Source organism: Musca vetustissima, unplaced genomic scaffold (genome assembly GCF_032173495.1).
Source record: "Musca vetustissima isolate MV318-11 ecotype Yass unplaced genomic scaffold, APGP_CSIRO_Mvet_v1 utg12664, whole genome shotgun sequence".
In the NCBI taxonomy this organism is placed as follows: Eukaryota; Metazoa; Arthropoda; class Insecta; order Diptera; family Muscidae; genus Musca; species Musca vetustissima.
In genome coordinates this window covers 96,853-109,617 of record NW_026885900.1, presented here as the reverse complement: position 1 = coordinate 109,617, position 12,765 = coordinate 96,853, and positions in this window count along the sequence as shown.

Below are 12,765 nucleotides of genomic sequence, written 5' to 3'. Positions count from 1 at the left end.
ATTGAATACCTTTTACACACCTTCAAATAGAAGAACTTGGTTAGATCTTATCAATAGAATAGAGGATGTTTTCTCAAAAAAGGCCCCTTGATGAGGCCTATTTCAATGTAATATTTTTCTCTCCAGAGGATGTGAGTTCCACCAAGTGTGACACATATGTGGCTAACCACAGCGTTGCTCGTATAGGCAAATAACAGCGTGACATATATGCATATGATTGTCACAATAGAAAAACAATATATCATCATCATTGCATTTACTATGGGACTGACTACTCCCTGTATTGGAGTGTTGTTTCAATACTACCCCAACACAACACAGTGACAGTTATCATTTTGGGAACGCAAAAAAAATAGAAAAAAAAACAGGAAGAAATTATTCAAATATGAAATTGCATTGGAATTGTTTGATGATGGTAAACACAGTAGCGATGGGGAAAATTTGAAATGAAATGAAAGTGAATTCACAATTCACATGTAAAAATTGGCAATTCATAAATTTAATCGAATCGATTTTTTTTTTCGTGGGTGGTTGTATCAATTTGATGTGTGCATAAGGGGTGTTTGTGGTGAGTGGAAAACAAACATGTTGTAACACATGCCAACGACATATTTGACATGTTATTTTTGTGTAATATGGTAAGCAGCAGGACAGCCCAGTTTATATGGGGTAAAGATATCAGATTTGGATTTAAATTTTATGTTTTAAAGATTTTTTATTGAAATATATTATTTTAAATATTAAATTTTTTAGTCTAAAAATGTACAGATTTTTTCAACAAATTTTTCATTTTAAGATTCCCATTTTTTATTTGAAAAATATTTCTCTGTCCAATCACAATAGTAACCATTGTGAAAAGACTGACATTTCAATTCATGTCTTAAAAACTCCATCAAGAAAACAATAACACGTCAAGATAACAATGGCAAAACCATTTCTTGATTTCGGACAAAAAAAAAAAAGTAAAAAAATACGAATCTGAAATACCATCTTAAGACAAGAAAATATTTTAATTAATGCGAAAAGAGATTGTCTTAGTACAAGTGAAATGAGGGTAAGACAGTTTTGGTGATGATGTTTTCATAAACTTGTCATTTTCTGGAGATGCTTAAGAATTTTGTTTGCTTTTATTAAGATTTTTTCGTAGATTTCACCCCAAATCAGGGAGATTTTTCAGCAATAGAAGACATTTCCATTAGAATAATTGTTTGTCTTGGACTTTATTGTTTAACATTCATGGGTAGATTTATTTTTTTTCAGGAACAATACAAGTGCAAAGTTTGCCAAAAGGCACTCAACCATATTGACATTTTTAACGCCTTGTTGTACACTGAAACTTTTTGACCGGAGAATTTTTTTCCAAACTATAAACTTGGGGAGAGAGAGAAGAAGAAGTTGTATTTAAAATATTTTGAAAACAATGTTATTTATGAAATAATATTAAAAAACGTAATGTTTATTATTATGATTATATTTCATATATTTGGGTATTGGGTAGGCCAAATCCTTTTTCTCCAATTTAAATTTTCAATTTATTTTAACGAATTGGAACCTATTCATAAGGACAAGATCGGATCAAGGAACTACAACACATGCACTGCTCATACTCAAAGCCGTCATCTTATGACTCGACTAAGGTTTGGTAAAAGTATATCAATATAAAAGATTTGTATAATATCGAATTTTCCATTCGATTGATATTAGATTGAAATTTTTCCCAAATGTTGATCCTCAGGTACCACTTCCTGAAAGATTAGGTAAAGAGAGAGAGAGAGACAGAGAAAAAGATACATCAAGGCTTCGTGGAAGTATTATAATGGACACTTTTTGGATCAACCCTTATGATTCACTTGCCTCACATTTTTTTTATCAAATCGAATATTCACTTTGTATTGGACAGATATCATCCATATTGGAAAGTTGCATTGTGGAATAAATGTAATTCTTTTTGATAATTATCGGGGAATTCCATATATATATAGGTCGAGGAAATCCCCTATTTTTATATGAACTATAGGACAAATATGCACCGTTTTGTTGTATGATTTGTTGCAATTTTAATGTTAAATTCATGCTGCCTATCTCATAGAAGTCCTACTCTCTATTTGCAAAAAACTCAAGAAGTCGATTTTCACAATCCTCCTTATATACTATTTTGTTATCATTAAATAAATTTTGTAATGCAAGAAAAAGATGATAATCGCTAGGTGCTAAGTCCAGACTGTATGTCGGATGCATTACAACTTCCCAACCAAGCTGGCCTAGCGTTGTCTTGGTGAAACACGACATCTCTCCTATTGGCCAATTCTGGCCGTTTCTGGACTATTGCTATCTTCAAACGGTCCAGTTGTTGACAGTAGAGATCAAAATTTGGCGTTTGGCCATATGCAACTCATAATAAATATTCCCCTTTCCAGTCCCACCAAATGCATAGCAGAACCTTTCTGCCCGTTATTCCTGGTTTGGCCACCGCTCTTTGACCAAGATCGTTTTCGCCAAGATCGCTATAACCGCGTTTTGAATGAGTTTTCAATGATTTTGTATAAAGGGATAGACAAGAGAGTCGACTGAGGGTTAACGTATTAGACATAATAATACCTCACATTCATATCATTAATGTTGCCATAGACACCATATATCTAAAATGCAAACACATCGAGAAATCTTAATCCGATTATTTTCGGAGGTAAAATTATCTTCACATACAATTTCCAATATATATTCATATTTTGACAGTGTCTTCATATAAAAGTACAACCCCATTTTCGGTAAGCTGAAGGTATTTCAAGTAAAACTTAAGTACAGAGTAATTTTTTGTTTTTTTCTTCTTTTTTAAATTATTCCTATTTCTAGGCGTCTACAAAAATAACATAAAAATATTAATACGATTTTATTTAATTGTTTTTGTAATAAATTTTATAACATTTTTTTTGTTTTTAATTTTTTTATGACTCCGTTCTGGACTCTGAAAAGAGGTGTGTTTTGAGTTTTTATGACAATAAAAATTAGTGCATTTCTAATTGCTAAGAATAGGACGGACGCAATTTGCATACTGGCAGTATGCAGTAAAATCATAAAAATTTTTTGGGCAACAATTATATAAAAATACTTAAATTTTATAAGAAAAAAAGCAACAACAACAAAAATATGACGAATTTTCTTTGCTTTTATTGAGTAAATGAGTAACTCCCTTGGGATGGTTTTCATATTACTTAAGAACAATTAAAATTAAGTCATAAGACTTGGCCCATAAAAATATGAAATTAATAAGAACAACAACGAAAAAAGAAAACACTCTTTTTATGGAATTGTTTTTTATGAGCGGGAGAGGTGTTCGAAGAAGTACTTACCAGACAAATAATAATATTAAATGAGCCAACCCCTTCAATGTATGTGTTTTTTATATTTTTTTTTTGTCCTGGATGAATGAATGTTTGTCAAAAAAATATGCCCGACCCAATGCAGGACAGTTGTTTTAGTGTTTTGATAATTTCATAATTTTTATTTCGCTGATTTTTATGATTCCTAAGTGGATTGTGTTAAGAGAAAACCAGATGCCTGGAGTGTAGGGATATGGAGGAATTTATGCATCACATCCTTTGTCGATTTATATTTTTCCACTTTAATTACCGTTAAAGTCCAAGAGATTTTTATGATTAACCCCTTTTGCCAGAAAGAATTAAGAATTAAAATCCATTTTAAGCCTTACGGGCAAATGTTTTAATTATTCAAGACAATTCATCAAACTATACACAGACACTGGCACTCACGCACACACACATACACAGACTCAGAGTTACAACAGAATCCTTTGGAAGTTTTGTGGCCTGGCTAACAGGGAAAGATGTTTTATTTGTGGAGTGATAAAAAGCCAACCTTATAATTTACAGGCGTCTGTCTAACCATCCATCTATTTATCCAATATCTATTTGAATGTCTGTCTGTTTGTTTGTCTTTGATGGTTATGGCAGGAGAAATTAAAAGGATACTCCAGCTGCTGTTGTTGTTGTTGGTAATTTAAAGATAATGCCGACCCATCTGCTAAGGTGACCAAGGGTGTCATTTTGATGATTGTTTATTTTGTTATAAAACTCCGGTTGAACAACAACAAAAATATGACAATTTAGTTTTACTTTTTATTAGACAATAAGGCAGGCAGACAGCCAGTGGCAACAAACTCTACACTTTTAATGTTTATAAACATTAAAAAGTCATAAAAATCCTTTACATTTTTTCTTACAGGAAAACACAGAATCCTTTTCATAAATTTGTTAATGTTTTGTAACAAAACAAAAACAAACGAATGAATTCCATTACAAATGCAATTTTAGTTATCCTCATTAAAAAAAAACAACAGCAACAACACAACTTTTTAATTAAATTACTTGAACAAATTGTTAATGTCAAATGTCATTGCTGATTACTTTGAGAGAACGTAGAGAAGAAGAAGAAAAAAGTCAAACGGAATGCAGAATATTTTTTTATGGAAATTAGCTGCAGAAGTGCAACAAATTTGCATCTTTGGTCTCCTTGTAGATATTAGGATGCTTTGTATTCAAGGTATTGCTAATTATAGGGCGATATGCAAATGAAAAGCTCTCCAAATGCAGAGGGATAATTGAGGAAAATGTAAAGAAAAAAAAATAAATTTTCTAAGAATATATTTACATACATATATTAGGTTGGGAAAAAGGAAATCCATTATGAAAATGTCGATAAAATCGGAGAAATAATCGAAGTTGACCGGCATGTTAGCAGTCGTTACATCGCCAAGGAGCTAAAAATCGACCATAAAACCATCTGAACCATTTACACATAGCTGGATTCAAAAAGAAGCTCGTTGTTTGGGTGCGACACTAATTAACAGAAAAAATAGGATGGATCGAATTTCCATTTGCGAAGCCTTGGCCAAACGGAATGAGATAGACCCATTTCTTAAAATGAGAAATGGATCACATACAATAATCCTGTGCGAAAACTATCGTGGTCAAAGAGCGGTGAAGCTCCTCAAACGGTGGCCAAACCAAGACTAACGGCCAGGAAGGTTCTGCTATGCATTTGGTACTGGAAGGGGATTATGAGTTGCTTCCATGCGAAGAAAGCAATTGACCAGAAACAGCCAGAATTGTCAAACAGGAGAGGAGTCGTGTTCCACCAGGACAACGCTAGGCAGCACACATCTACAGTGACTCGTCAGAAACTCCGGGAGCTTGGTTGGGAAGCTTTAATGCATCCGACATACAGGCCGGACTTGGCGCCAAGCGATTATCATCTTTTTCTCGCATTGCAAAATTTCTTTAATTATAAAAAATCGTGTCTACGGAGGATTGTGAAAATCCACTACTAGGGTTTTTTGCAAATAGAGAGCAGGACTTCTGTGAGAGAGGTATTATGAAGTTACCTTTAAAATGGCAACAAAATAGTCCCAAATCGGACATTCCGTCGCATGTTAAATAAAGCCAATAGTTCATATAAAAATAATGAATTTATTTTTCCCCAAACTAATATGTACGTATAACTCCCACATCCGAGTACATACAACAATATAATTGGTATCAACTTAAAGGTCAGCCACTCCTCTTTGATGTACTATCAACTTCTGCGGTCTACGTCCTACAGGAATAAGTCTATACACCATTTGTCACACAAAAGTCTGGGTGCATTTGAGCCGCAAAATATTGACCGATCTTCATCGAAACAGACATGCTTAATCCTTGGCCTGATTCCATTCCTGGTGTAAAATTTGGCGGTGTTCGGGTCATAATTGTGGCCTCTAAAGCGACCAGTAAAAACAGACAAAAATAAAGTTTTTGGTTCACTTGATCCCCTTAATAATAACAGATCATTAAAAAATACAATAGAGGTCTTCTTTGGCTACAACCCATCCTACATGCAAAATTTCGACAATTGGTCCATAACGGACGGACGTACACACATGTCTAGATCGACTCACCTAGTCGAGATATGACGAAATTTGTCACTTATCCATAGCCGGGACTTCCAAATCGCAGGCACTAATTTAGACTCGAAAAATACGCTTAAGAGCTTTAAAATATCCTATTATAGGGTGGATATCTCCACATATTTTTTTACTCTCCAAGAAACCGGAATGTAAATTTGGAAAATTCAACCATCAAAAAACCCGTAACCATTGGAGGTTTATTTCGAAGTGTTGATATATTGATGGAGGTTATAAAGATGGTGTAGGGTCTTGTACATTTAACAATCACCCTACTGACAGGTCATGTTGCAAATGTTCACATATGAGACTGATAAAGGACAAATATCCCTGATACCTCTCTCCTGAATACTTTATAGGATATCTAAAAATTACATATTTCCTACAAATTCATTTCAATACATATGTAAATCAATTACATTTCCAGCAACCAAAGTAATTAATTTAGCTGGAATTGAATATTTCAAAGCATACAAAACGGCGGAAAAAAATCCTACCAGACTTAACAACCATAAAACTGATCGTAAAAAAAGACCAGGATTTTAATGTTAGAAACTAACCAACGAACGATATAATTTTTTTATGGAGACATTGTAAATCATTAAATTCAACACATGCACACACACTCACTCACTCACATTCACACATGACAAATAAATACATAAATGCAAATATAAATCCCTACTGCTGATGTAATGGTTGGTTAGTTAGATGGAAAGAACAACAAAAATGATGGACTAACTGATGGTGGCAACTAAACCATTTGGAAAATCATTCATTCGTGCTGCTGCATTCACAGAATTGTTGAGATTTGCTTATTTGCTTTTCAGCCGAACAATTGAATGGAGAAAAGCGTGAAAAGGCCATAAAAAAGTATGTTTTGATGATGCTTTATTGCCACACACACACACACGCTCCCACACATCTCTAAATTCATTCAAACGGCATGTTGTAAAAAATAATAAAATTTTGATTGGAATACAACTCGTATTGCCATTAAATATAGTTAAAATCGCAAAAAAAACCAACGCCACCAAAAAAACCTTTTAAAATAATTGCCAATGTTTATTGGCCAACTATGAGAGTAATTTTAAACAAAATTAAAGCAAACTTTAAAGCACCTAACAGAATATTAAAACGCTTTGTTTGTTTAAATTATTATTTTTGTTTTGGCTTCCAGATATATCGAAACTTTTATGATTCCTAAATACTATAAACGAACTGTTTTTGTTTAGGTTACTCAACTTAACAAGTAATTGTTTTGATGTTCATCAATAATCTAATGGAAGTTTTGTTTTGTTTTGGAATCAGTGGCAAATTTTGAGCAATAAATTTTGAAATCACAATCTCTATGTTTGTGAAGTAATCAATTAAAATGACAATAAAATTTTAAAGTGATGACAATTAAATAAAAAAGAAAAAAAAAATCAATGAAGATGTATGGGGGTGTGTACCAATAAAAGATTATATTCTGAAGAGTTTGATGAATAATCTAGAAGTATGTATGGAAAGTATTTAGTTGAAAAGTACAGAAATTTATGGTATCTCACATAAATAATAGCTTATGTGAGTGAATGGACTCTCATGTTGAAAAAAGTACTGGACAATTTTTTATGAAAAAATTGCTAATTTTTTTAGTTGTTTGTCCTATATTTACGTCTATATATTCGGTATAATTATTATATATACCGATTTATCTGTTCGGTGACTTATACTAAAATTTGATGGAGAATATTTTTGTTCTTTATATCATTCTTCTAAAGCATCGTCTAGTGAGAAAAATTGGTACAAATTTGGAATAAGATCCGGTTTTAACCCTAAAATGAGTTTTCATATTTATATATTTTTTGACGTTTGAGACTTATAGTAAAACTTTATGACAAACATATTTGTAGAATATTCTGCTATAACCGGTTTTAAATGAGTTTTCAATTATTTCTGGAAATGGGGACTGAAAAGACCCCTCTAGAGAGTCGAATGAGGGTTAACACATCAGAAAAAAATATTCCCCACATTTATATCTGTAATATTACCAAAGACACCATATACTTAAAATGCAAGGATTTCGAGAAATTGTAATCCGAACATTTTCAAATGTTTTGGAAATGGCAATACTTCAAAATACTTCCCCATACACGTATCTTCTATTTTTAACCCCTACATCATATTTTTTTTGGAATTTCCCGATAATTATAAAAAAATGAAATTTGTCGCACAGTGTAATTGGAATATTGAAAAATTGCAGGTTAAAATCTCTTAAATCCCCGAAAATCTGGAGGCCACATCAAAACGTGAACTGATATATCCCATATTTAATATAAAAAATCTAAGGAGTATTATCAATATCTTAGGGGTTTATTCACTGAGACCTTTAATATATATCCTTAAAAGTCATCGAGCTTACAGCGTGATCGACTGAAGCCGAGGGTCAATGACATTATTGGACCATACCAATGTAACTACAGACCTGGCAAATCAACCATAGACAGATTTCCACACTACGCCAAATCCTGGAAAAGACCCACGAAAAACACACCGACACATTCCACCTACTCGTCGACTATAATGCCGCATTCGACATACGTTCAGAGGTGTTTAAAGCCATGTCTGCGTTCGGCATTCCTGCAAAATTAATACGGCTATGCAGGATAACATTAACAGGTACAAGATCAGCAGTTATAGTCGGAAAGGACCTCTCGGAGCCCTTTAATACACTCTGAACACCAAACAACGCATGTTACTCCCCTACGCCGATGACATCGACATAACATTGCGAGCGGTAACAGCTACCTTTGAACAAATTGAGAAGGAGTCTGCCAATGTGGGTACTGTAAATGGCGAGAATACCAAGGTGGTGGTATCAACGCGACGCCCAGAAGATTCAGACTAACTATGGAACTTGAAACCTAAAGCTTCGAGGTATCGAACGATTTTATATACCTCGGTACTGCCACGAATTTCAGGTTTGAAATTCGGAGATGGATTGTGTTGGCCAACAGATGCTACTATGGCCTAAGCAAGCAGTTTAAAAACAAGGCCACCTTCCGCCAGACCAAACTCAACTCTACAAGACGCTGGGACTCACGCAAGCAGATTAGGCAGCTTTTGGAGCGTTTGAGAGAAACATTCTCCGATCGTATAACATATTTGGGATAAAAATTAGGTCCCTTATTATTTATCAAACTAACCTAAATTAAATTACGTAGCCTATTTAATGTTGAAATTGCTCCGATAATTCTTCCAATTTTCCACTCTATTCTTTTATTTCATTTCTTTTTTGAACTTCCTTTGCATTCAATCATTGAATAATTTGATTGATTTTATTTTATTTCCCACCCCTTTTCATCGCCGTTTTTATTTTACGTTATGCAATTTTAATGGCAAATGGTTATAAAAATTCACGAATACCCGAATTCCATGGTAAAAGAAAAGCCATAAGGAAATAAAGGAATATAATCTTAAACAATACAGAAAATTGGAAATGTACAATAAAAATGTCATAAAAAGATATACAACTCGAATTGCAAACAAAACGGAAAGAAAGGAAAAAAGGATAATGCCAAATAACTACCAACTATAAAGACATATGTGATGATGGCAAGAAGGAGGAATAAACCATCCATACTCACATGTGTGAAATGTGAACATCCTTAAGGAGGTCCTTAAACCTTGTCTTGTAAGCAAATGCAATGGTAGTCTTGCCCCTTCTCCCTCTAATGGGGTTTAACCTTAAAATTGCCTTAAGTACTTGATTAAATATCAAATGTCGACCACTAAAATAGTTAAACAAACACTCAAACTTGTATGCAAAGACAATGTGTTTATGTGTGTGTTTGTGTTTTCAGCCCCCTTATCTTTATGAATTATTATGCCGTAGTTTGATTTAAGAGCCTTTTATGTTAACTAAGCCTCTTATTTGGCCAAAAGTCACATTATTTTGTGGTTTATTTGTATGTATGGCTGACTAATAAGCCATTCAAATAAAATGACAGTTTTATCCGAAACTGGTCAGATGATTATTATTGATGATTTGTTGTGGGGTCCATTTCACAACACAATATATCAATAATATTTGCAAATATTATCAAATGGAGGGTGGGGAGAGAAATGAAATAAATGCTACACTATTTATTTTGAATATTACAAAGTTTGCAAAACTTTGTAATACAAAACTGCCAAATTCACAATACAAGTTGTTGCAAAAATATTGTATCAACACTCATAGCTGTTTTTGGTGTTGTTGTTCGATAACAAGTTTCAACAACCCACCAACCAGCCAGCCAGCCAGGCACTCAGCCACAGAAATTGAGAACATGCAAAATTGTTATAGACAAATGCCAAAAAGTACAAAAACATCAAAAGTTCTGAAATATTTTCAGATAAAAATAAACTGCAGTTGCTGTTTCAACTCTTTGCAAAGACCACAAAAACCAAACATGCAACACAAGTCATGTGTAGGGCCTTGGATTAGTTACTCTCTCCCTCCCACAGATACAATGTTGCAGATTTGACATGTATAAATACACAGAGAATGAGTATTGCCGCAGGAAACGGAAATTCAAACCTTTCACATACACCACCACATGTATTTTTCAAAATTAAGTTTATTTAAACAAAAGCCAATAATACCGCAAATACAAACACACACACTCATACACACAGCTTAGCAATACAATGAAATTAATTCAAATACATGCACCTTTCCTGGATGTTTTCAAGGATATTTGGCAAATTTTTCTTTAGTTTGATATGCATAACCCCTCCTTCTCCTCTCCCTCCCTGCCTATTATATTTTTCCACAGATAAAGTTATAAATTTTAATATATATTTTCTGTAATAGTTTCCTTTCATAAATTTTGACACATCTTTTGTTATTTTGTGTGCATTTTTTTAACTTTATTTCCAAGTTGCATTCGATGCACCGAAATGAAATGTTGTAAAAATTTATAAATTCTTTTATCTTTTCGAGCAGAACACTGAGACGTTCTCAGTTGTGGTTGTGGCAGTATTTTTATGTGAAAGCCATTCGAATCTTAATGAAAAATCTTAAGTAAATATTAGAAATCGACAAAAACAATAAAACAAAGTGTTTGTGCGTGTGTGATACACAATGTAAGGCATTGAGAACGTGTTCCGAAAAATCATAAAAATTCATTATTTCACACATGATAAATGAACAACATAAAGTTGTGCTGTATCTTTTGGTGTATAAAAGTGGGCGGTGAAGGAACTTGAAATACACCTCACACAGTGCATAGGGTGGCAAGAACAGTATAGAATTGACAGAAAAAGTAAAAATTTGTAGAAAATTTAAAAATGGAATGAACTTCAGTAATAAACGTTGAGCAAGGTGAGGAATAGTCTTAAAACTGTGACCATAAAAGATCTTCCAATTTAACGCACAATTGGAAGAAGCGGAATAAAGTGTACATATCTGGAACGAACTCAATACACAGTAAAATATCGATATACCCCTCAATACTTCAATATAAACTATAGGTCATTTGAATCCCCTGGTCCCTTGTGGGTGGCTGACTTAACGATTCATCACTGTTCGGACGAAACGGCTGAAACTAGAATCTTGCAATTTTTGACTGTGGGTCAGTTTTAGTTTGAAGTTGTCAGATAAGGCTGTGTTTTGGGATATTCGTACTAGAACGGCAGGAAATGTGCTAAAAAGTACTGGAGTTAGAACTCTTAAATTTGCAATGAGGATCACTGATGGATTGTAGGGTAGATGTACTAAACGGCTTTTTGGGAAATTCGAATTTTAAGTATCCAAAAAGTACTAAATTTGGTACCACTTCGTATGTATGTACTTTTGGAAATTCCTCCTTAAGTGTGTTAAGTGGTACTAAATTTGGTACAATTTGAACCGATAGCGCTGGAATCCCGAAATTCGGAACTTGGAAATTCGTACTAATGTGTACTAAAACGAATTTTGAAATTAGAATCACGATTTCCTTTGGTGTTATGATATAGGTAGTTAAAGAAATTTTTACTTATGTGTACTAAATCGTACAAAATGTTTATAATTTGTTGATAGCATCGAGCTAGAATCCTGAAAATTGGATTAAAATTAATTTTTTATTAATTTTATAATATAATCTCTATTGCATTGTTGGGGTAGGTAGAAATGAAATGTGTACTAAATTTGGTAAAATATGGATTTGGGTGCACCTATAAACCTCGAATCACGAAATGTGGACTTAGTTTTGAAAATAAGTACTAAAAAAGCACAAATCGTACCAAATTTAGTATAGAGCTAGATTTCTGCTGCGGCCATAATTGTTGTGGAGTGTTGAGATATGTGGACAGTTTTGGAAATACGTAATATAAAAGAACAGCGGTACTAAATGGTACTGAATTGGTCGATATTGGTGTGTAGTTAATATTTTGGGGATCAAAAACTTTATTTTTGTATGTTTTTCTAGTCGATCTTGAGGCCACATTTACAACCCGAACAACACGACATTTTAGATTGAGAAGGAGATCTGTCAGTGGGATAGGCATGACCATTTGCCTGAGAATCGGTCAAGATTTTTGTGCGAAAAATGGTAAATTTGCATTTCTACGACGTATATATTAACTCCTAAAGGATAGAGACCAGAGAATTTGTTAATGTATCCAAGAAAAGTGGTGGAACTTTACAATGATACCAATTATATTGTTGTATGTACTCGGATGAAAATATTTGCAGGGGGGTTTACCTATTCCGATATTGTTTATTGGAATCCTACCAACTACAGTAAAATCCCGATGAGTAAATATGAATCGGGGTTAAGTGTAATTTTTAGAATAATGTT